This window comes from Triturus cristatus, chromosome 8, assembly GCF_964204655.1.
Source record: "Triturus cristatus chromosome 8, aTriCri1.1, whole genome shotgun sequence".
Classification (NCBI taxonomy): Eukaryota; Metazoa; Chordata; class Amphibia; order Caudata; family Salamandridae; genus Triturus; species Triturus cristatus.
In genome coordinates this window covers 1,434,130,891-1,434,156,970 of record NC_140591.1, presented here as the reverse complement: position 1 = coordinate 1,434,156,970, position 26,080 = coordinate 1,434,130,891, and the positions used below count along the sequence as shown (strand labels likewise).

General features: G+C 50.2%; 1 protein-coding gene across 2 annotated transcripts in view; it reads left to right on the top strand.

Moving 5' to 3' along the window:
* The first annotated feature begins 1,265 nt into the window (after nt 1-1,265).
* Nucleotides 1,266-26,080, top strand: part of DDIAS (DNA damage induced apoptosis suppressor) — a 163,095-nt gene continuing 138,280 nt past the window's right edge. Inside the window, exon 1 of one of the 2 annotated variants that reach the window (XM_085623235.1) lies at nt 1,266-1,459. The gene's annotated coding sequence lies outside the window, so the exon portion shown is untranslated. The remainder of the gene's footprint in view (nt 1,460-26,080) is intronic. The other variant, XM_085623234.1, reaches the window with a different exon arrangement.

Genomic DNA, 26,080 nt, shown 5'->3' with positions numbered 1-26,080 from the left:
GGATGCAGGAATGGGGAGGCGAGATACTAGTCTTGAAATCGGTAGTCTCCCGCCTCGGGAGGGTTGGCATATATGGCACTGTAAATTCATTAATCAGACAAGTGATGCTAACTCTCTTTCCCCTCAGTGCGACACAAAAAGGTCCATCGGAGGACCAAGTTAGCAAATAACTAAAGCAGAGTTAATGATCCAGCCAATGAGTAAATTAGAGGTGGGAAAGAGATAATAGTGCCCAGTATCGTGGAATTTAAATCCACAATCTTTAAAAAAAAAAAAAAAAATCTAGTAAGTAGGAGGCCTAGCAGCTGGAATTTGCGATTAAGATGCTCCTTTTACAAAATGCGCTTTTGAGCATGTTCTATTTGTGTTTATATTTAGTGCACTCAGACTGTCATCTGCCATTTTGCAACAGTAAATGAAAAATAAACAAATATGTGGCTGTGTCATTTCCATGAAGTCAAAAGGTTGCACAGGCACTAGGGTGACCAGATCTTGAGAACCAAAAACCGGGACATATGGGAAATATAGAAGGACAATTTTTTATCCACGGAATGGCGCAGAATGACAGCTGTCATCAACATAGGATCACAGACAATGTATTAAGAAAGTAAATAAAATGTAATTTTTACAACCAAAATCATACTTATTAATTAAATTGCTTACTTATAACAGTTGCAAACTAGCACAACTTTAGAACATCCAAAAAAGTGCCTCTCACTGTTTTCAGTCAACCCCCTCTAAAAACCGGGGCATGTGCCAATATTGCCGAAATCTGCCGGGACTGCTGGTGAAAACCCGGGACTGTCCAGGCAAATCCGGGACGCCTGGTCACCCTAGCAGGCACCCAAAAGGCAAGAACTAATTGGCTTTGCCAACACTTTAAGACAGTGGTAAATTTGATTAGCTGATGTAAGGTGTGCACTGTTGTTGCCTATTCTGTACCTTTGTTAGACAGAGAACCGTGGAATAAAAATGTGGAAAAATATTTCTATTTTCCAAAAGCCAAAACGATTGTCAATTGCATTCTTATTAGTCTTTCCGCGTCATAGCTATGGCAGAACCTGTTTCCTGAGACGCTGTTGGGCGTTCTCTTCATATGACCTTTCTTAAAATGGCCACCGCGCTGTTAACTTTAGTCTGTGATAGAGGGTGGGGCGGGGCGTTACACGGATCTATGGTGAGCCAAGGGAAAGCGGGACTACAAGTCCCATCAGTCTTTCATTTCCGGTAACTTGTGAAGTTAGACCAACCAGAAGGCTCGGCTAGGAGTGGGGAAATACAAAGTCTTCGCATTAATGGAGTTGAAAATTAGGGAGTTATGCGTGTTATTATTGCTGACACTGTTTATTTCCGGTGGAGACGAATATACTACCCTTTGAGTAAGGAACTGACACACGGATATGAGCCTGGAGTTAGGGGGATCTTACGGTCAGACACAGGAGCCGCCTGGTACAAAGAGGTAGGAATCGCAAAGATGGAAAAGAAAACGATTAGGCAGATTCGCGGTATCTGAGGAACGAGGCTAAAACGGGCACTAAAACAGACTGCTGTGTTGTTAATTCAGAAGTGGACGAAGCGCTTACAGAGAGTTCGACCTGGCACACTTTCACAAGTTCTCTGAGAAGGCTGACGATTGTCCACGTTAAACTTTAAAAACGGAGATGCATAGAACAACAATGAAAGCAGAGATGTATATATCAGTGTATTTTGTAGATAGGAAAAATAGCTTACCTATGCCTCTTATACATGATGTATTGTAGGTCCAGGTGAATTGTTAGACTGAGCAATGCAATATGGGTAGTGCCGAATGCAAACTGGCATTTAACGATAGGTGCAAGTTGCCCTCATCAATAGTATTCATTTCTCACCCACGGGCAATATTTTGTTAGTTTATAGGAATTTAAACTTGCACATTGTATTCAGTTCTTTGCAGGAGTGCAAGCTCCACTGAGCTGTCTTACTGCGTGTAACCTACCGGTTACACGTACATATCTGCAACAAATGTAATAGCTTAGTGAGCTGTCTTCCTCAGGCAGACATGTGACCCACAGTTTATATGCACTGCTTTACAATAGGTACACAAATATTGTGTGCTATTTTACTGGTAGTGGGAGCTGAGACCCCCTCGTGGATACACACAGATTTCTGCAGTGGATACAGAAACCCAATAGAGCTGACTTATTAGCAGATACATGTAACCATCCGATATGGCCATTAAAATAGAACAGTTGGACATTGGTCGAATTGTGGGCATTATGTTGGCAACCTGAAAGTCCTAGGTACAAAGCTCACTGTGGTTCTATGGTTGATAAAATGTCTATCAAAGAATTGGGTAACAGCACCTGTATTTTCATTGTTGCTACTCTACAAAGCCGTGGACATGTAACAACACAAGGGTTTGCTTTCCACTTGTTTGATTCCTTCCCGTGATCGGACCGCTCCTCATTCAGATGCAATCGTTTCAGAAACTAGAAAGGTGTCACTCAAGAGGCTGATGATCAAAAAGAAGAATTTTATTCTGCCATTATCTCGGCTAGGCCCCTGGGTGAACAAAGGGGTGGAATTTGGTAAAAAAAAAAGTACTTGTCCAAACCTTTAGAGAAGCTCCCAGCCTTGAGTTAATTTTCAACTAAGGACTGCAATACATTTATGTTATGGTTTCCTTTTAAAGTTAAGGAAAGGCTCATGTTTATTTTACATTATTATCCAGCTGCAGAAAGCGGAGCCTGATAATGAGCAGTGCTCAATCAGATTTGTGGCCCATGTGGGTCACAGAGGTTCAGAACCGAAGCACTGAGGTATTTAACTCTTAAATAAAAGTGGTTCCAAACTCAATATTGGAGCAGGAGAACGAAATGGTATTTCTGAATGCTTTTAAATGAGAGAAAATTAAAAAGACTAGTTTTATGTAATGCATATAAAGTTAAATCTTCATTGAATTTTCTCCCATTTCAAAGTGTCGCATTTACACACAGCAGGCATCTTGCTCACATTGGCTAGTAGACGCACTGCCATATTTATAACTGAAAATTACAGCCATTTTTTATATTGAGGAAGTATAAAGTGCAGGAAAATGTTCATTATTATAAACATTTTTAAAGAACATTTTTTTCTGCACTATAAGGGCCAGATGTACGATATCGAGGGTCCAGCAGACCACCATGTCTGTGATTGCTTTTGAAAAAAAACCTTTTTTAAATGCAGCTTGCTTTCCTTAAAGGAAAACAGCATGAGTGTCAAAAAGGAAAAATGAAAAGTTTTCTTTTGATGTTTTATGCGTGGGCAGTGATCTGTGGGACCACTGCCTGCTCTTAAAAAAAAGTTTTACAACCATTCACTAAGGTGAAGGGTTCCTTTGGGACCCCCTTGCCATTTGCGAATGGGTTACCACCTACTTGAAGTACGCAGTACAATGTTAATGTTTTGCTACTGCATTTTGGTCGCTAATCATTTGCACATACCTCTGTGAGTTGCTATCAGGAAGAGATGCCCTAAACACACCCCTTCCTACCACCGAATCACATTCGGTAATAGGTTACGAAATTGCAAAATAGGGGTTGGTATTTAGAAAAATGCTTTTTTCCAGTCGCAAATGGCCCGATTTGGAAAATTGGTCCATTTGAGACATAAAAAAGTATCATACATCTGGCCTGACATTTCTCCCATTTAAAAAAAAAAAATGGTTATATGTTTGTATTGTACATGTAACGTTGCCACATATGACGAAAGGTATCTCCTGTGCCACAAGTATATACGTCACAGGCTCTCTGTCACCCGTACACATACATCCTGTTCATTCACACACATGTTCATACATCCCTACAGACCATGCACTCACTGATGTGCATGGCATCCCTGTCATAGTACCCCTAGTCACCGTATTTTGTTCAAACTATAGTATCGAGATCCATGGACATCGAGTTTAAAGTCAATGAGGCTGGGCGAGTGGGTGCCTAGTAATAATGCACGAGTTACATGGCCTTCAGTAGATCACAGCAATGTTCACTGGTCAGAAGTAGCTCTCATTACAGAAAAGGTTGGAGACACCTTCTCCATAGCCTTAGGGGACCTGTGGGGGAAAAGTATCTGATCGGAAGTTCTGAGGCATTGGATTGAATTTCAACTTCATCCAAGTTAATTTTGGTGCTTTACTTAAAAAAAGGGACAAAGTACCTTTCTAAAGTGGGTCTTGGAAACTTTGTCAAACTTTTTGTCTTTCAGACTGTCACTGGGAGCAATCCATTTGTTGTATCAGACCAGGGCTCTATAGTGGCCGGCCTCAAATTGCATCTAGTCCCAGTCCATAGACTACCACTAGTGCTTTGTGCTTTTTGGTGATATTTGAACTTAAATCTTTAAAAATTCATGCCTCTTTTTTCCCTTTTTGAATTGTTGTAATATTTATCTTAATTTACTCATAAAAATTTTCTCTGTATTTATTTTACAACTGGTAGCGTAATTTTATTATGTTTTTGTGTGAATTTGTATACTTTGCATACCCTGCATAAATACTTCTTCGCCTTTGATTTAAGCCCGACTGCTTTAAGTTACATTACCAGGGATTGAGCACAGGGTTATTTTATTTTATTTGTGTGGCATCTATCTAGCAGTTGGTGACCTTATCCTTTGAGATGGACATTTGTCCAACCCAACTAATGATACATTTTCCGACAAGTTGCTATTTTTTTCTTGTGTGTTTTATTTGCAAAGGAAACAATCACCAGTCTTGCTTTCATGCTTTTACTTGTATTCAGGGCGCATTCTGGAAGCATAAATAGCCTTATTTATTTTTTACATGTTGAATACATTTTTATACTAGGGTCTCTTTTGATAATGCAAGCTGAGCTCCCAGTATTTCTTGGAGTGCTCACCCTAATAGTAAAGGCTTTGCACTAATTAATCATGTATACAAGTTTTGACAGCTTATACATTTGGGTACAAACCATGCCTGAGTGGCTGTTAGTCCTTTTTCACATATGCATAGTGTAGCAGTCTTACTAGGAAATTGGAAGTTTTTGCTGCAGGTCATTGGGCCTACTCCAGTGGAGAAAATAAACATGAAACCTTGTTGTTCTGGACTCCAAATGATATGTCCAGGCCATCAGGCAAAATGATTTTCACACCCCTAGTTAATTAGGCGTTCTTGTCAACAGGAAGCCTTGTGTGTTGTTCTTCCTTATTAGTCTAGACCTTCACCCTTATACTGCTTTCCGTTCTAAAGCCCTGTTTCGCAAGATCCTTCTATCACAGGATATTGTTTGCCCTAATAAGTGCCCTTGTAAGTTTGATCAGTTTTTGTTTGGAACCTCTTGGTGCAGGCAGGGCAGTTCAGGTCTGGCTATCCTGCTCAGGGTAATTTCCAGAATAAGATTTCTTGTTAGTTGGACATGGTAATTGTGGACAGACGTTTTCAGGCAATGAAGGGTGAAACTGAATTTATTTGGCCATCTGTACGAAAGTGCCTCCTTTTGACATGGTCACCTCCACTTTTTGTCCTAGTACTGATGCTTTTCGACTGAAAGTTCACTGGGTCCCTGCTCACCAGGCCTCTGTGCCAGTGCTTTTGCCCTAAACAAACTACAGGATCAATTGTTGAACTAATTCGCACCCCTATAAGTCCAGAGTAAATGGTACCCTGGTACCTAGGGCATGGGAACTAAAGAGGGGTCCCAAGGGCTGCAGCATATGTGCCACCCTAAGGCACCCAAATCCATGTAGACTTCCATTTCCGGCTGCGTGAAATGGTGCGCACCATTTTTGAAAGCACTATATGGCACACACCCTGCCCTCAGACACTGCATGCAATACATATGTCAGTCACCCCTACAGCATGCCTTATAGCCCTAAGGCAGGGTGCATTATATTACATGTGAGGACATATCTGCATGATCATATGCCCCTGTGCTGTCTAATTAAATTACTTGTATATGTGCTGGGCAAAGGTCACTACAAGTTCCCCAGCTACACTGAAACCAATGGCGTTTGGTATCAAACATCTTGTCTTAAATAAATATGTACTGTTGCCAGTACTGGATTTAGATTTAGTAGAGGGCACCTTGTGGTTGGCCCCTAAAAAACCTACCTGTATATAGTGTGCTGGCTGACTGGTATCGTCCAGCCTGCCACCACAGACACGTTTCTGATCCCATGCAGGTGAGAGCCTGCCCTCTTATGAGATCAGGAACGTTGCCTGCTCCGGAAGAAGGAGTTCACACCTCCTCCAGCAGGATGGCTAGTGTTTTAGCATATCAAGGCCAGAGGCTTCAAAGCCTCTACCACCGTTCATATGCAACCCTGGCTTCCCCCAGACCTGGGAGCTGCCACCCACAGCCCTGAGGCCCATTTGGTACCGGGACAGGCAAGAAAATTAGCTAGCCAGAAGTTGTGTTCACTCTCAGGCTAGTCACACCCCTAAGGTGAGCTACCTGAAGTGAACAATGAAAGAAGGGTTCCACCATCTTGTTTCTAGTGGAACAAGGAACTCTGGGTCAGGTTTATGCCTACTCTCCCAAGTAAGTGGTCGTATAGGGGGTGTATTCACCCCAGGGATAGGAAACCTATTGGGTAGTACCTTACACTTCCCTTAACGTCCCTAAATGCAGTATTTAGTTGGCCCCCTGACAGCAGGAACTCAGATTCTACTGAGAATAGAAGGACCAAGAAGAGACGAAAACACAAGAACTGTGGACCAGCTCTGGATTTGGCTCAAAACCCTGCCTGCCTACTGCTGCCCCGACAATTGCAAAGACCCAACTCGTCCTACAACTGTGTATTCTCCTAAAACCTTGGAGGGCTGCTAGCTCTTTGCCAACTAATCCGAATTTCCCTTGAAGTGGAGGAACCACGTCTCTGCAGGCTCCGACCTCATCTGCCCGGTACACTGTTTTGCTGGCCACCAGGTGCACCTAGAAAACTTCACCCCAGGAAGAGGAATTTGTGGCGCCCAGAGGTCAGGCCCGTCTCCCCAGTGAGTCTCGAGCTGCTAGACCCTCCAGCATCCATACCCTGTGTACTGGAGCCCTTGCAGCAGCCAAGGCTTGTTAATTGTCCAGTCCGACCATCAACACTGCCAAGACCGACCTACCGACAAGGGACGTCGGCATCACTGAGGCCAGCACCGAGAGTGGCCCTGCTGTCCTGTTTGCCCCGCATCACCAGGTCGACACCACGAAGTGAGCCTCCAACGCTAGCGACCCACCGACACGACACCTCTGCACCCGAGTCAGAGCCAACTGACGGTTCCCCCTTGCTCCAGAGAACCTCAAGAGCCGAACCCTCCCTTCGGGTTCTGCCGAACTTGTCCCCACTTGCAGGCGTTTTCTTCTGACGCTACTGTCGCGACCAGATCCTCTGCACCCGGACACACCAGGGCAGGTAAATTCGAACTGCTGGTGCTACTTTGTACCTTGGCCCCTAAGCAGCTTAATTCCAGAAGAGTAATCCTGAGCATCGTTTATAAGTGCATCTTTGCAGTGAATGTTTCTCCCGTAGGATACCATTACCGCGTTCGAGGCTTGTGCCTCAAATCTGATAGCCGTAATTGGTTACTGTTTTTCCTGTAAAAACCTATAACGTCTAAATTACTGACTTGATTCCGATGATTTTGGTGTCTAGATTTATATAAAAATCTGCGTTATTTTTCTAAATTGGTCTTGAGTTTCTCATTGAGTGTGTCTCATTTATTGATTGTGTGTGTGTGCAACAAATGCTTAACACTACCCTCTGATAAGCCTAAATTGTTCACCCACGCAACCACAAAGAGAGCATCTGGGTTTATTAATTTAACCCCTTTAAGCCATTAAGGTTTGTATGGATTTTCTACATAGTGTACCTCATTTTAGTGCACTACATAAAAAGCCAGCTTCCTACACCATCGCATTAAGTTATGGTTTGGCTCATTTCTCTCTTCCTTTTTGGCTGTGAGTTAGGCCCACTAGGAAAATGGCTTTATCTTAATGCCTCTCCTACATTACTTATTTCCTTTCCTCCTTCTTTTCTTCTCTCCCTTCTTTATAGCTGATTTTGCTACTTCTCTGCTTTATTTCTTCTTTCCATTCCTCATCGTATTTCCTTCATTCCTTATTTGCTGTCCTGATCTCGTTTGCTTTTTACGTTTTGTGCACTGAGGTGCAAGGAGGCCTGTGAGGGCCTCCATATGATGGTGTTAGTGGAAATTAGAGATATTGTAACAGGTGGCAACAGGAGAAGGAAATAGATATTTGTGGATCAGTCTCCAGGGGGAAGTATTGAGTGAACAAGTTATTTTGGTTCATTATGCTTCCCTTACAAGATGAGTTGTACATTGTTAGTTTAGAAGTATTGATTACAGTGGTAGATGAGTTTGACTGATGAGATCAGGACCTATCATTTTCTCTGGTTAGGAGTTTTGCTGGTGCCTGTGTATAAGAGATTTTTGAGAATCTTTTTTTTTTTTAATAACCAACTTTATTGAAAGTTTTGCGTTGGAACATAAATCTTCACAATAGGAAACATTTTAATTACAACAATACAAGAAGACAGACTGTCCCCCTAGCATGAAAACATTAATTCACATCAACAAGCCATAATAGTCCTACCATTTCAATCACACTTGCTCATGTTTTGGGGGCAGCCCAAGCTATTAAAATAGGCTTCTCCTGGAGCGCACAACAGTCCACTCCCCTGCGCCAACGTTTATTTGTAGGTGGTTTCTGCTGATTCCAAGCGCATGCAACATCTCTCTTGGTGACAAAGCAGGCCATCCCCAAAAAGGCGCCCTCCGCCCGCAAACCCCCAATCTCTCCCAGCAGCACATTACGTGAGGTTAAGTCCAATGGATGGCCCAGAACCGTTGAAAGCACCCAACCCACTCCCTCCCAGAAGGGATGCAGAATCGGGCAATCCCAAGCCACGTAGAGGTAATCTGCTACAGGAAGTGCACAACGTGCGCATGTCACTTGGCTAGTAGCTGACAGGCGCTGCAGATGCCGTTAGGCGAGGTATGTTGCATGAAGGTAATGAAATTGAACCAATCGCAGTCGTGCTGAGATTGGCTGTTCCCAGGGTGCATACACAGACGCCGCTCACCACTCATCCTCTTCCAGGTTCCGCACCCACAAGTCCCACCAAGGCTTGGTGCACTCCATGTTGTCGGGAGCGTGGCTAACTAAAGAGCGATAGACCAAGGAGGTAGCACCCTTCTCCAACTGCCTCAAAAATATCTTGGCCTCAAGCGGACTGTTATCCGGAAGCGGGTCTTTCGAGAGATCGTGGGCCTGCAAGGCGTGACACAGTTGAAGTTAGCAAAAGAACTGCGAGTTGGCCAGGGCATAGCGATCCTTCAGATCCTGAAATGACACCAAATTTCCCCCCCTATAGACGTCACCCAGGTAGGAGATCCCAATTCGATCCTAGGAAACAAAGCCCTCTAACGCGGAGAGATGGTTGAGCCAAGTTCCCCGCCACAGGGGCATCATATCGTGAGAATTTTTATTTAAACAGTTTTTGTCTAGTACAATTCACACATTCTATTACTACGTTCATTGACAAAATATAAACTACTTGGGCCTCTAGGTTTTTGTCTTTACCCATCATTAAGTTTGAACTGAGTAATTTATTTGTCTATTAGTCTTTATACTTCTATCAAGTAACATTGTCAATGATGAGGTTATTCTGAAATTTCTAACATCTTTCAGTGAAACATTTCCTTCAATACATTTTATAGCAAATTACAATTTACCCACCTTTATCCAATATCAAGAAATTATTTTAATGTTTACGTCTGGATCTCTCTCGCACCCTCTGTTCCAGTATCTGACTACTCTGAATGATTGTTTATAGCAAAAGTAAGCAAGTGCATTCATGTACAACAATGTATATTTGAGTTTGGTCATTTTGAAGGCTTCATAACTAGAGTACCCCTGTACCATTCTATGGACCTGAGCAGTGCATCTCTTGTATGCTATTGTTATGTTGATTCATTTTGTGAACATGTCCTTGTGTTTTGTGTTTCTAATGTCTCATAACCACTCTTCTTACCAGGGCTAATGTAAAGTGTCCCTACCTTGCAGTTTTCTTTGCAGTTTTACTTTCTTCTGATCCTGGTAGTGCTAACATGGCGATCTGCTCAACTGTGATTAAAAGAACAGTGTCTAATTTGTTGATTACATTATTGAATAAATCTCCACCTTGGTAAAGTTCCACAGCATATGTAAGTCTCATCTTTGTTACATTTCTCCAACATGTTGAGGATGATGAAGCCCATATTTTCTTACGTTTGGTAGGGTACCAGAATATTGTAGGTAATCAGTTTTGTATTATTATCTCTACAGATCTTACGATGTGAGAAAGTGGGTTTCTGTTGCAGTAAACCCCCCACCCTTTTTTCTTTTTTTTTGTTGCCAGACTACTGATGCTCTTTGACTTGGTGTGCCCCGGGCTCCTGACAATCAGGTGCCCAGGGCCTGTGTTCCTGCCCTAAAACTGCCTAACAGCCAAAACCCAATTGGCATCTCTGTCCACATGTCAGCCCCTGGTAAATTGTACCCTAGGTACCCAGGGCCCTGTGACCAGAGAAGGCCTCTAAGGGCTGCAGCACTTATTGTGCCACCCTTAGAGGCCCTGTACCCTGACGCACACTGCCTTTGCAGGCTGAGTGTCTTGGTGCAGAACAAAACAAAGAGTCAACATGGCACACATCCCTGTGTGCCATGCCCACAGCACACACTGCCCTGTCATACCTCAGTTAGCCCTCTAGCTGGGTGCTCTATGCCAGTGGTGTGGGTACAGGTGCATGAGCCCTGTGCCCCTACAGTACCCAGGTCCATTCCTGGGCACTGTGAGTGCAGTGCTGCCATTAAGAGTATATGGTGCTGGGAGGTCGTCAACACGAACTCCACAGCACCATGATGGCTACACTGAAGACTGAGAAGTTTGCTATCAAACTTCTCAGCGCATTAAACTCACACTGATGCCAGTGTGGGATTTAATGTAAGATGCACGACAGAGGGAAACTTAGAGTTGCTCCCTGAACCTAACCCACAATCCACGTCCTGCCTGAGAGGCTGCCTAGGCTGCCACCCAGCAGACATGTTACTGGACCCCTGGCCAGAGAGCCATCCGCTCTCCTGGGCCTGCAACAATGCACATCCTGGGTGAGGTGCTAGGTCTCCTCCCCCAGGATGGGCAGGGGAAGCTTCAAAGGCATGCCGCCTTTGTGAGCCTCTCCAGGCCGCTTGCTGTACTCAGCAACTGGCCCCCACCGGTTCTGATCCCCTCTCTGGCAGGAAACCCCAAGGAAAGAAAGGGGGTGTGCCAGCCTCTGCCAACCCCACCCTTCAATTGGGGGAGGCGAGGTGAAGCACATCTCCAGGCTCTCGCCATCTTGAAGATGGGGAGCCCTGCCCAATCAGGACTAGGTTCCCGCCCCCCTCCCACTGGAGAGTGGCAGGATAGGGGGTGTACCCACCCCAGGGAAGGGACCCATTGGTCCCTGCCCTTTACCTACCTGTAACGCCCCTAAATTTAGTATTTTGGGGCACCCTGAACCTTCCTTCCTCAGATCCCAAATCCGAAACAAGCAAGAAGATCAAGAAACAAGAAGACCTGCCATGCAGCTGCTAACAAGAGGAAGACACCAACTGATTTGGCCCCAGCCCTTCAGGCCTGTCGACCCTTGAACTTGCTCCTGCTAAACCCCGGCGTCTCCAGTGGTCAGCAATCTCAAAAACCCCGGAGGACCTGACTGCCTTGTGACTCTTAAAGACTGGGACTCCCAAGAGCAGTGGTTCTGCTCAAAGCAAGTAACTAGCCCCTGGTGCCAACCAGGAACCGCGACTCCTGCACACACTGCACCCGCCAAGCCTGGCATGGACCGGAGTGGACAAAGACCACAAGGACGTCCCGCTGGCGACTGTGACCCCCGAATCCAGCACCCAAGGACCCCCCTTCGACGCTCCTGACGACGCCTGCAGCCTCAGAACCAGGGACCCACCCACCGCGACCAGCTGAGGTTGAGATTTCCCAACGCTAAAAGACACCCCTGCGCACGGCGCCCTGCAGCTCCCTGTGTCCAGCTCCTGGGTGCCTACATAACCTACAGCTTCCCAACTTACCTCTCGAAGTGGTGGTCGCACCCGAAGTATCTTTGTCCCCCGAGCTTGCAGCCTTTGTTCGTCACTGATCTTCTCCATTGAAATCCATTGAGCGCCCATCGGCTCAAAAGCACCCTGTACCCAACCGCCCGAGTGCCCCTGGGAGTGCAACCTCTGTCCTAACCTACTTCCCCACTTGCACTGAGCCCAGCTCCCACAGCTGTGTGGCCTGCTTGCCAGCAGCCACCAACCAAAGGACTCCTGCCCACCATAGGATAACATTGGGTCTAACTCTCTCTGCACCTGGCTGCCACTGAGGGTGTAACTACTGTACCTACCTGACCCTGGGAGACCTCTGAGTCTATGCCCAGAACCGTAACTCTGCCAGTCGAATACTTACCCAAAAGCCGATAACTCACTTTTCTTCCATAGGGTAACATTGACTGGTTTCGGGGGGGGGGGGGGGGCGTGGCCAAGCGCGGAGAGAAGATGGCCGCATAGCGAGTGAGCTCCGTCACACGTCGTCGACCCTATCCACCCTGAATGGCCATCCGGTTCACAGATATCCAGTTCTCAGCAGCGGAGCGCTAGTGGAGCCCAACCCGCTTACCCCGACTCTGTGGGTGCGTCTGCAGCCTGAGGACTGACGCCTCGGAGAGTGGCGGCCTGTGGCAGAGCTCAAAGCCGGGACCCACAGTCGATGGTCCGGCCGTGGAGGCACCTTGGCGGCCTGGGGGTGGCGCCACAAATCCGGGAGCAGCGGCAACATCCTCCGAGCCGGAGAGCCCGGCGAACGCTTCTTACGGGCAGCGGAGGTGGCGTGTGGGCCCAGCCGGCGCTCCGGAGATCTCCCCACCCCCTCGACAGCAACCACTGTAGGCGATTAACGTGCCAGCCGCGAGATACGAAAATGGCGACGGCGCATCTTCCTCATTAAATCGGACCCGGCTGTTTGCCGCATCAAGGTAGATGCAGTATTTTCCTAGCTGCCTAAACAGACTACAGGGACAATGAGACGGCTGCGCTCCTGATCGGAGGGCCGTCGGTGAACTGAGCACACAGATAGGGGTGAGTGGCGGTGTGACCGGGGGTGGGGCCCCCTATCGGCTGGAGTCCAGCAACCACCAGACAGTGGTGGGAGACCTGGGTTAATGAGCAGAATTGCCACCCACAGCGATAAGACACTCGCTACTCTGCACAGGTGACGCACCCTCCAGCGGTGGCCTGCACCCCAGCTCCAGGTGTCGGCGGTGAATGGCTGTGCCTTATGCGTGTAGCGGTTGCCTCCGGGATTGGGGAGTACCCTTGCCCTGAACGCCTGGTGCCTCCCCCCAACCCCCTGGAGTCTTGCTGATTGCGGTCCTGGGGCCGGGGGAACCGGAGTCAGGGTGTGCCTCACCAACCTTGGCAATAGCGTTTCAGCTTGTTGTTCTTTCCGTAGCCCCAGGGGGGTGAAATCTGGAAGCGACCCATGCGCCTGCATGACGCGGCCCGGAGTGCTGGATCAGCGGTGAGTCGCGAGTCAGAGTCGAGTTGGGGCCGGGGGTGGAGTGTTGTTGGTGTCCCCCCCCCCCCCCCCCACCACCCACCCCCTTCCCCATCCCGCATCTCGGGCCGGCCCTATATTCGCCTAGAACGCACCGATGGATCGCGTGAAGGGAGCCGGGTCCTGGGTCCAACAAGCTGGACCGATACATGATCTCTAAAGAGACGCAGCGGGGCCAATTGTTGGGCGATGCTGCAGGTGGTGGCCCGGGGGGTGAGGAACAGGAACTTTCCCTCAAAGACGTCATGGAAGCCATCTCTGGTGTTAAGACCTCCTTGGAGCATAAAATGGACACTATGGCCATTGACATAAACCTTATTAGGGCGGATATGGGGAAACTAAATGAAAAAGTCAAACAGGTGGAAATAACAGCTGCCAGTTTGGTGGGAGACGTCGCACAGCTACAAAAAGAGGTCAGGGACCTTCGGGACTCTCGCACTTCTACGGACCTTAAGCTGGATGACTACGAAGGCCGTCTTCGTCGAAACAACCTCCGCATCCTGGGAGTTCCCGAGAGGTCGGAGGGGCAAACCCCGGACCTCTTTGTAGAGGAACTCATTCTCAATCATTTGAAACCCAAAGGCCTCAGTAAATTCCTTGTGATCGAGCGAACCCACAGGGTCCCGGGCGGCCGACCCAGGCCGGGCGCTCCCCCGTGGCCCATGTTGGCTCGGGTCTTAAACTTCCGAGATAGAGACGTTCTCCTCCAAAATTCCAGGGCCGGCGCCCCTCTCCGCTATAACAATGCGGACATCTCCTTCTTCCTGGACTTTACTCAAAGAGTGCAGAGGCAAAGGAGGACATTCCTAGCGGTGAAGCGAGACCTGAGCGACAGAGGCCTAAAATACTCGATGCTATTTCCAGCACGCCTCCGGGTAGAGGCTGACGGAAAAGTGTGGTTTTTTGATCAACCGGAGGTGCGGCGGAGTGGGTGAAGTATAGGGGCGCTGGGGTCGGGGCGTGGCTAGCCGAGCTGCGGAATGGCCGCTGCTTAAGCGAGCTCCGCCGGCCGGAATGAGATCCTGCACATTTGGGCGACTTGTGCCGCTGAGGTCTGCTGGACAGCGAGCGTGGGGTGTCCGGCGCCCTTATGAGACGATTGGTGAGCCGGGAAGAGATACCGACGGAGATACGGCGCTCGGAGCGCTGAAGCGTTGCGGGGTGCTGCGGCGGCCGGAGCCTGGAGTCGGCGCCGCGAAACTCGACCGCGGCACGGACGTGGTCGAGGGCCCGGCGTCACCGATAGCTTGGACCGCCGGCGCGGAGCGCAACAGCGGAGGCGATCTAGTGGCCGCTGAAGATCCTGAGGTGCTGCGAGGACGCAGTGCGGTGGAGGAAGCTGGGCGCTCACGCTGCAGGACACACCAAGAGGCGGCGGAGGAGCACTGCCTCGCTACTAATCTGGCGCCATAAGGTGAGGCGCCTACCTTTGAGTGACCCTGCGCCCTGGGAGCTGGAGGTAGCGAGCGGCGATGACCGCTGCAAGCGGTCGCCTGGCGGATGAGGGCGCTAGCTGAGACCACGAACGGGCTGCAATAGACCGGAGGGGGTGAGGATCCACGAGGCCGTGCCCCGGACCTGTGACGACGCGCTTACAAAGCCTGGCTGAGGTGGTGGAGATTGTGACGTGGGAGAGGGCCTTGTAACCTGTGGAACTCTGCCTGGGGGTGAGGCTGCTGGCGCTGCGCCGGACTGGTGGAGCTGTGGAGAGGAGCGACTGAAAGTGTAGTAGTGGGTGGTGTTGCTTGCACCGCGAGCCGAGAACGGGCGCTGATCTCTCCTGCTGCTACATAGGCCCTAGCAGGCCCCTGCTTGGAGACTCTGAGGAGCTGCGCTGGATGGTAGTATTGGGCGGCCTGCCCTAAGTCCGCGCAGCGCCGGTGGGATCTCTGTGGAGGTGGAGATGGGGAAGCACGACACGAAGCAGCCGAAGTTGACCTTCGATAACAAGCGAGCGACTCGACAAGCCGACACGGGCCCGGAGGTACGGGCCGAGGGCGGATCGGACCCAGGGGTGGAAGACCATGGAGAAGACCTGAGAACCTTGATGCTGGAGATGAGGTCCAGTCTCCGGAACATAGATACGAAACTAGACACCCTGACTTTCCAGCTCGAGACGGTCAAGACGCAGGTGAATGCGCATGAGACGCGCTTAGACACGCTGGACGGTCGGGCTGCGGAGTTCCACGAATTTCAAGTCGAAACGAAGGAGCAGCTACTGCACATGGACAGACTGTTGAATGTTATAAGGGCCAAGAATGACGATTTAGAGGCCCGGTCGCGCCGCAGCAACCTCCGCGTCACCGGTATTCCGGAGACGACCGCCATTTCAAAAATGGAATCCTACATAACCGATCTACTACACAAACTATTTGACTCGCATCTCTCCGCGGTCTTTGTGGTGGAAAGGGCGCACAGGTCACTTGGTCACTTGGGGGCACCTCCAAGACCCATCATAGCTAAACTCCTCAACTACCAGGACAAAGATGTGATCCTTCGGCTTGCACGAGAGAAAGGCAAGATCACACATCAAGGGAATGCCATATCCTTTTACCCAGACTTTACTCCGGCGGTGCAGGCAGCGTGCAGGGAGTTCGCGCCGGCTAAGAGACTCCTCCTTCAGGCGCAGATCCCATATTCATTGCTGTACCCGGCGAGGCTCAAGGTATCGTTTGAAGGCACCACGCACTTCTTTGCGACCGCCAAGGAAGCGATGAAATTCGCAAAACTTGACGGCAGCAAGAAGCTCCAACGGCTGTCGAAGGTGGCGGAGAATGCAGCTGGCGCCCTGAGTGACAATGACTGAGGGGTATTGTATATCTGGCAGATTCTTCCACCGCCTGTGCAGCTGAACCGCTGATTGTTAGAGGGGTGTGGTGTAGGCTCCCTCTTTTTTGTAAAGCTCTGCCGAGACACCCTGTTACTCCATTTTATATACTTCGACCTCGTGCGGGCCGTGAAGCCTGCAGACCTTCTGGCCGCCCTGTTTTCAGTCAGGGCAAGACGCTGACTCAGGCATGCCCCCTTGGGAAGACTCCCGACTATGTTGGAGGTTTTTGATTTCGGGATGGGTACTACATGACCTGATTGGGGGGTTAGTGGGGGTGGGGGGTACGGTTTGTTCTTTGTTGGTTTGTAGTCCACTGCACAATTCTATTGCCAGCTGTCTATATGGGTTCTGAAGCGTTGGCACTGCCAAATGTCAACATGTCTTACTGTAATTTGCTGATTAGCTGTGTGGAATGCCTGGAGTAGATCACACTTTAAACTGCCTCACATGGAATGTTCGGGGGCTCAACGACCATAGGAAGGTTCGGCTGGTGCATGCATATCTGGTGCGTCATGGGGTGGATGTCTGCATGTTGCAGGAAACGCACCTGAACACCGCCCCTGCCCTGCGACACGCTAGATGGGGACACGTATATTCAGCCATATATTCCAACTATGCACGCGGGGTGGCTATCCTCATACGTCGAGGGTTGGACTGGCGGGAGGGCTCGGTTCAATGTGATCCGGAGGGTAGGTTTGTGGTAGTCCAGGGCATTGTATGCGGTGTGTCAGTGGTGTTTGTGGCGGTGTATGGACCGAATGTCGACTCCCCGGGCTTCTACCATAAGCTGTGGGGACAGGTGAAGGCCACTGGGTGTGGGACGATTATCTGGGGAGGAGATTTCAATGCAGTACTGGACGACAAGATGGATAGAAAGGGGGCGGCTCGTACGTTGCATCCGCTGGCAAGTGCTGCGCTGGGGGACATCTTGACTGAGGGGGCACTGGTTGATGTCTGGCGGGGGAGACATGCGGCCCTGCGGGAAGGTACCTGTATATCGACACATAGTGGAGCGTGGTCCCGCCTAGATTTCTGGTTGGTGTCGCGAGACGTCGCGCTGTGGACGGCACAGGCGGAGCACATGCCCCGCTCGCTATCTGACCATGCCCCCTGCATGTTGCGACTGCTGCTCCCGAGCGATCCCTTTCCGGCGTTTTCGTGGAGGCTCCCGCCTCACGCTTTGCTTGATGAAGCGTTCAAGGAAGAGATACGGACTGATATTACGGATTACTTTGAGCGGAATGTAGGTTCAGTGGCTGAGGAGTCGACCTTGTGGGAGGCCTTTAAGGTCGTTATTAGGGGCCAATGTATTGCCCGGCAGGCAGGGGTGCTGAAGGCGATACGGAGCACTCTGGTGGCGCTGGAGGCTGACATCAAATGGCTTGAACGCGCCTTTTTCGAGGATGGCGGATCTGCGGTGGCGGGGCAGCTAAAAACTAAATTACTGGAATATGATGAGGAGGCGATGAGGGAGGTCAAATTCTTAGGGAAATATGCGGAGGCTAGGCGCTATGGCGAGGGAGGGCGACCCGGGAAGGCCTTGGCCACTATGCTTAGACCGCCTCGATCCGCGACTTATATTCACGAGTTGAGTACATCGGACGGCGGGCGACTACACGATAAAAAGGACATTCTGGGAGCCTTCTCGGAATTCTACGCCCAACTGTATACCAACACCCAGACTATGTGCCCTGATGGGCTCGCATCCTTCCTCGACTCCATCGCACTGGTGTGGTTCAACAATAAACCCAGGGAATACATGGACCTTCCTATCGACGCCACTGACGTGGCGCAAGTTATAAGAAGCCTGCCGCCTGACAAGGCGCCGGGACCAGATGGCCTGACAACTGCTTTCTACAAGGCGTACGCTGAAGAGCTGGCGCCGAGGCTGTTGGCTGTGTATGAAGAGGCCTTGGAGGGAGGGGTGCTGCCGGCTACCATGCGGGAGGCGCTGATAATCACACTGTTGAAGCCGGACAAGCCGGCGGACGATCTTAACTCTTATCGGCCCTTATCATTGATTAATGTTGACATGAAAATCCTAGCCAAGCTGCTCGCAAACAGGGTGCAGCCCATGTTGCCGCTGATCGCCCTTCCAGATCAGTCCGGATTTATACCGGGAAGAGCGACCTCCCATAACCTGCGCACCGTCTTTGCCGCATTGCACTACCTACACCCGGATGTAAGGGCTGCAGTGGTATTTTTGGATGCTACTAAGGCCTTTGACACTCTGGAATGGCCTTATCTATTCCTTATATTAGAGCGGATGGGGTTCAGTGCGCTACTGCTTAAGAAAATCCGTCTGCTTTACACCATGCCAAGGGCCAGGGTACGAGTCAATGGACTGGTGTCGACGCCGTTCCCGATCCTACGTGGTACTCGGCAGGGCTGTCCTCTATCTCTGCTGCTGTTTGCCATAGCTATGGAGCCGCTTGCGGCCCGGATCAGACAGCACCACACAGTGAGAGGTATAGGCTTCAGCTCTAGAAGTCTACTCATTTCACTTTACGCAGACGATGTGACCCTTTATCTTATCAACCCGGCTGATAATCTAGATCCTGTCTTGCGGGAATTTGTTCGCTTTGAGGGCCTTGCGGGCATTTCCATCAATTGGTCCAAATCGGTCATCTTTCCCCTTACGGACGGTACTAGTGAGGTGCATTCTGACTACCCTCTGCGTTGGGAGGCGGAAAAGGTTAAATATTTGGGGATCTGGATTAGCCGAGATCTTCAGGAAATATGGAACCTCAACTTTGGCAGGGCAATGATGTGGTTGAGTGAGAAAGTGAAATCCTGGTCCTCCCTGCCCCTGTCGCTCGCTGGGCGGATTGCACTGACAAAAATGGTAGTACTTCCCAAATTTCTTTACTTATTCGCTAATATCCCTATCCCGCTGACTTCGCACTTTTTTGCTACCTTGCGGTCCCATTTGGTGGCGCTGGTATGGTCGGGCGGACAGGCCAGGGTGGCGTGGGATACGCTAGTGCTGCCACTGAGACAGGGAGGCCTGGGTGCTCCTGACATGAAGCTGTATGCCCTCTGTGCGCAGGCTCAGTTCGTACATTTTTGGGCCCACCCTACCCCCTATCAACCCCACGTTGCGGTGGAACGGGACGCGGTTGCGCCCCTACCGCTGAGCGTGGCAATTTGTGCCAAGGCACGGCGCCCAAGAACAGATGTGGACACGGCTGGGATGCTGCAGTGGGTGTGGGAGGAGTTGCGCAAGAGGGCCGTTGTGCCGCTGTTGTATGCACCATCGCTTCCTTTGATGCACAATCCGATACTGCCCTGTGTGGCTGATGGACTAGCCGGCCGCCTCGCTGTTAAGCTGCGTCTCCGCACTTTCGCGGACTTGTTTCCTGAGGGCCGGTTCATGCCTCCTCCGGTGCCGGAGGACGGGGGTGCGGTGCCCTTTTCCGAGTTGTTTCTGTATCACAAACTGAAAGCGGCGTGCCGGGCGCTATCTGGAGACTTCCCTGACGCGCCTCCGGTCTTTACGGCCTTGGAGGCTGTGGTGGGCTCCCCGTCTCCCCGGAAATTGGTAACCCGTCTCTATCGCCACATGCAGTGCACGGACCTGGTGGGGTCGCCTAAGTCCATGCAGTGTTGGAATGGTGAGCTCCAGCCTGAGATAACTGAAGATCAGTGGGAGTTTTGTTGTAGGCAGCTCACAGAGCTTTCGCCGAACTACAAGCTGCGTCTCATACATTTTTTTTTTTTTTTTTTTTTTTTTTTAATTTTTTTTTTTTTTAAACCGTTTATTACACGTCTTAAGAGTATACAAGTATGGGCCTGCAACCTTCCGGCCGGCCGCTAGCAATGATAAGAACATACGACATACATTTATGGAACACGTGGTGTTACGGAGGAGCATTTCTCAGTAGGTAACAACGTCAAAAGCCACATCATCCAGACCCCATTATACGGTTTCATTTTAAATTAAGAACAACAAGAAAACCACACCCACAAGGCAACCCACAATCGGAAATAGCAGCACGTGCTCCCCTAGAGGGGGGATCCCAACTATCCACAGAAGTCTAAAGAGGGGGAAGAGAACAGAGCGAGGACTGGGGGAACCCAATGCCCGGCGGCGGGGGAATGAGTCGGCTAAGGGGATGGGGCTGGCGAGGCATCAGGCAGCAACGGTGGTGCACAGATACCCCCGCGGTAGGCGTTCCAGGGGCCCCATACTTTCACCCATGTCGCAGGCTTACCCCTCGCCACATACACCACCTTTTCTCGAAACATGCACCAGTCCATGTGTTCTTTCCAGGCCGAGACCGTCGGGGGCCTCTGGGATCCCCACAGTTGAGCAATATCACGCTTGGCTATCATATATCCCAGAGTCACCCACCACGTCTGTGGCGCCGAGTAATCAGTCGGTTCCCACACATTCAACAGGCATCTCCTCGCTTCAGGCAACAGCGCCACATGCGTAACCAGTCGCAGCACTTCATGTACACCACGCCAGAACCCCTCCACCTCCGGGCACTCCCATAAAATATGCAGAAAGGTCCCCAAAGCACCACACCCACGCTTACACGACCCATCTCCAGCATAGCCCATACGCAGAAGCTTTGGCCCCGTCATGTAGACCCGGTGGAGTATCTTGAGCTGGACGAAGCGAAGGCGAGCCGGTATGGCCACCTCCTTCGGGGAGGCCACTGCGGAGGCGTCTCATACATTTTAAATATCTTCATCGCGTGTATAGAACCCCCATCAGCCTAAAAAGGATGGGGTTGCGAGAAACGGACGACTGCTGGCGGTGTGGATCCGCCTTGGCCTCTTTTTTGCACATAGCATGGCCGTGCCCGAAGCTGGTGGGGTACTGGACTCAGGTTTTTTTCATAATCAATCAGATTGTGGGCCGCTCCGACGTACCTTCCCCCCTGCTCGGGCTCTTGGGTTATGTTCAAGACACTCCACCACAGGCGCGCAAGTTGCACGCGTTGCTTTTGCTGTTTGCCAAGAGGCGGGTGGCGGTCCACTGGGGGAGGAGTGGGGTACCCACAGTGAAGGGTTGGCTGGCTGACGTCACGTATGGACATACGCAGCTAACCACGTTTGGGGAGTTGTTGCCGGTCGCTTCCCGGCCCCGGGACATCTGGGAACCATTTGTGAGCTGGGCCCGGGCACATCAGGAGGGGGCAGTGGAAGGAGATGTTGTGCGTGAGTGATTGCGGGGTGCTGGGGAGCGGAGAGGGCGCCTTGGAGCCCGGATGTCTCATAGCATGCTGACGGAACGTGCCGGGCTGAGACACACCGCTGCGCGTCCTATGTCTTCTTTTCTTTGTCCAGGATGCCTTGCGTGGTGCGATGGGGTGGTGGGACCCCCGGGCCACTGAATTTAACTCCATGGCCCAGTGATGACTTCAGATGTTGACATGTTGACCATTGAATTATGTCTTCCTTATATACAACCTGACAGCTCCCTGTATTACGTTGTCATGTTGATGTGGACTACTATGTTTGTTGGCTGTATTGGCCGTTCTGCAAAATGTTCAATAAAAACAAAAAACAAAAAAAACAAAAAAGTATAGGGGCGCTGGGAGCCCAACAGATCGGGGAGCCAGGGACACGACGGGCGCGCGGCCGCCCTGAGCAGGGACTCTCAATGCAGGCACCTTTCTAAAGAATGCAATGATACGGTGGGGTGCTTGGGGAGGGGGGGGGGTGACGGCTGCGCTTCGCTCAAAGAGACTGGTAAATTTCTACTGTCTTCAAGTAATGATGGCAATCGATAATGTAACAAATTATTTGCCTGGGGCGGGGGCCGCTCCTTTCGCCCCCGGTTTTTTCTTTCTTTGAACTTAATTAGGGCGACGGGCACTCTGCAAGTTTTTTAATGGGCAGTTCAGAGCGCAGGGCAGCAGGGAGGGGGGATGTTGGGGTGGGGTTTTGAGTTGGAGGGTTGGGTTTTTTTTGTTTATGATCGGCACAGTATATGAGTGTTTCGGCAAAAGTCCTAATGCAAAGATGGCAGCAGGGGATTGTTGGTGGGTCCATGGTCATGTCAGAGATAATGGGGATAGGGGTGTAGAGATCCGGAACTGGAGCATTGGTGGGTCAGGGGACAATAGCAATCGGAATGTGGTGATCCAACATATTGAGTATCTACAAGGATGGGGGATAGAGAGATTAAAGTTCTGAGTTGGAACGTGAACGGGTTAGGGGATAAAATTAAGCGAAGTATAGTACTCCAATATATTAAAAAACATTCCCCGGATATGGTCCTACTGCAGGAAACGCACTTAGTTGGCAATACCTGCAGAGCAATGCACAGGGGAGGATACAAAATGATTGCTCACGCGGGATTTACGTCAGGTTCTAGGGGTGTGGGCATAATGATGAAAAACACTTTCCCCCTGGCAGTGAATTCCACATGGACAGATGATCGTGGCAGATATGTGGGTGTCACCGGGATGTGGGAAAGCTGCTTGATCACCGTTATGTCAGTCTGTTTCCCCGGGTCTTCAGAGTACCACGTTTACTGATTTGGGTACGGCTCTACTCACGGTGCCTGAGGGACTTCTAATGCTGGGGGGCGACTTTAACACGGTCGTCTCCGGGGAGTTGGATAGGTTTCCTCCCCAGGAAATGGGGTGGGCTTCCCGCTGGCTGCCTGACTTCCTAGAGGCCATGGGTCTAGTGGATAGCTGGAGACTTCGCCACCCAGAGCAGTTGCAATACAGTTTTCATTCTGGAGCTCACCACAGCCTCTCTAGGCTGGACTACTGTCTAGTACCCGCCGCGCAAGCCACCTACCTACCTACATACATACCAACCATCAGCCACTTAGCCAGAGGCATTTCTGATCATTCCCCACTTTGGATCCAGCTCCGTTTGAGCCTGAGATCGTCTGGGAGGCTGGCCCCAATTAACCCCTGGTACCTGCGGAACCCTAAGATCCGTAAAGGCCTTCTCAAGTCTATAGACGAATATTTCACTAATAATGTGGGTTCAGTGAATTCCGCCCAGTCTTTATGGGAAGCGTTTAAAACGGTAATCCGTGGGCAGGCTTTATCGCTGATATCCGTCTCCAAGAAGGATAAACAAAAAGAAATTGTTGAACTTGAGACAGAGATTTATGGTCTGGAGGGCGAACTGGAATCGGGGGTGACACCGGACAAGTTGCATCTACTAAGCTTAAAGCAACATGATTACAAAATGCTGGCAACGGAGAGAGCCAAGGCTCTTAGTAGAGAGCAGCAGGGCAGGCTTTATGATTTGGGAGACCAGGCCGGGAAATTAATAGCCTGGCTAGACAGGAAGGAATGGGCAAGCTGTCTGGTGCCGGTACTTAGATTAGAGGGAGGCGTCCTACTCACGGAACCGCAGGAAATTGTGGACAGATTTGCAGAACCCTTTCAAACGATATACACTACCCTTTCCCCCCACTTGGAGGCGGACTCCCATGAGATGCTTCGGGATATCGGGCTCCCTTGTCTCTCCCCTGACAACCGAAAATATATGGATAGTCCCCTAACAAATGATGAGGTCGCTCTGGCGATTCGCTCCTTAAACTCTGGCAAAGCACTGGGCCCAAATGGGCTCCCTATTGAACTTTATAAACTTCGGCCAGATAAATTGGCCCCCCACTTAAGGTCAATGTTCGAGGAGTCTAGGGAGGTAGGGGTGTTACCCCGGGAACAGAGACTAGCCACCATTGTCACCATCCATAAGGAGGGAAAAGCTGCGACGGAGTGTGCCTCATATAGGCCCATATCACTTTTGAATGCAGAGCCCAAAATGTTTTTCGAAACTTTTAGCTAATCGATTGACAAAGGTGATCACAACCCTAATACACCCTGATCAGTCTGGCTTTATGCCCCGTAGAAACACCGCACTTAACTTGCGTAGAGTACACGGGGTAATGGATAGAGCCCGCATTCTTCAAGAACCAGCGGTGATTGTATCATTGGACGCGACGATGGCGTTTGACACCGTGGAGTGGCCCTACCTGTGGGCAGTTCTGGCCAAGTTTGGGTTTGGTCCGGAATTTATCCAGTGGGTACGTCTACTGTACTCCGCGCCTCTGGCACAAGTCGTGGGACGCATCAGGGATGCCCGCTGTCCCCCCTTCTTTTTGCTCTGGCCTTGAAACCCTTCGCAGCATGGATTCGTTGGGAACCAATGATACGAGGACTGAGGTGGTCCCCCGGGTGGGAAGATCGTATTTCATTATACGCCGATGACATCTTGCTCTATCTGGCCTCACCGCAGAAATCCCTAAAGGTGGTTCTCGATATTCTGGCAGTCTTTGGGAGGTTCTCGGGACTACATATTAATTGGGGGAAATCCCTATTATTTGCGCTTAGTGGGACCCCTCCTGTTCCTCCCCGAGGATGTCAGATACACGTTAGTGACAGTGGGTTTAAATATTTGGGGATCTTTGTCTCCCTCGACCCTTCAGTTCGATATGCTCTCAACCTGCTCTCCCCCCCCCCCCCCCCCCCCCCCCCAAAAAAACTCAAGAGCGACATTGTCAATCGAAGGAAGCTCCCCATCTCGCTCCTGGGTAGGGCCGTCCTTTTCAAAATGATGGCCCTGCCCAGATTCCTCTACGTCCTGCAAAATACACTGGATGTCGTCCCAGTAGCCTATTTTAGAGAAATCTAGGGCCTGCAAAGAGACCTATTGTGGGACGGAAGACCGCAAATCGCATTAAACAAGCTAACGTTAAGCTGGTATGACGGGGGCATTAGTCTCCCGGATATTAGGAAGTACTACTGGGCCTCCCAATTGGCAGCTATTAACCATGGCATGTTCGGCCGCATAGATCTGGGGTATGCCATGGATAAATGGATCCTACCGGGTGGGAACTACAGTAGAGCTCTTTATTCCCATCCCGGGAGATTTCAGTTGTCGGGCCCCACAAAACATTCAGTTAAAATCTGGCACGAGGCCACAAACTCCCTGGGATGGAGAAACAAGTTAACTTTAGCCACCCCTCTGTGGGACGCGGAGAAGCTGGGCGATCTCAGGAAAACCAAGGGGTTTGACAGGTGGGATCTCATTGGAATTTCGGCTATCAAGGATATGTGGGGGAAGGGTGGGACAAAACCTTCCGGGAACTTCAAGCTGAATACGAGCTGGCAGACGCGGAAAGGTTCCGCTATATGCAGGTTCATCATGCGCTCAAGTCCGCATTACCAAAGACGGTAGCCCCCCCCGGAGGCCTCCCCGCTAGAGGATAGGATTCTGGATGGTCTCCTTACCGAGAGAACGATTTCTCGAATATACAAAAATTGGTCAATCATATGGCAGATCCTCTTCAAGCACTGAGAGAAAAGTGGGTGCAGGATGGGATAGAAATGGATGATGAGGACTGGCAATCAGCGATTTCCTCTCCCAAAGTAGTGGCGATCCCAGCGAGATTAAGGCTAGTTCAGTTGAAAATCCTTCACAGAATATATATATCAGGGCCCCGATTGGTAAGCATGGGGTGGGCTGCCACGGGGGAATGCAGGAGACAATGTGGGCTCACCGGCACCTACATGCACACTATCTGGGAATGTACATATATTTGCTCATATTGGCTTCAGATACATCACATAATCAGTGAGATACTACACATCACTCTCCGACCGGAGGCAAGGAGATGCCTACTAAATATATGGGAGCCTACAGATT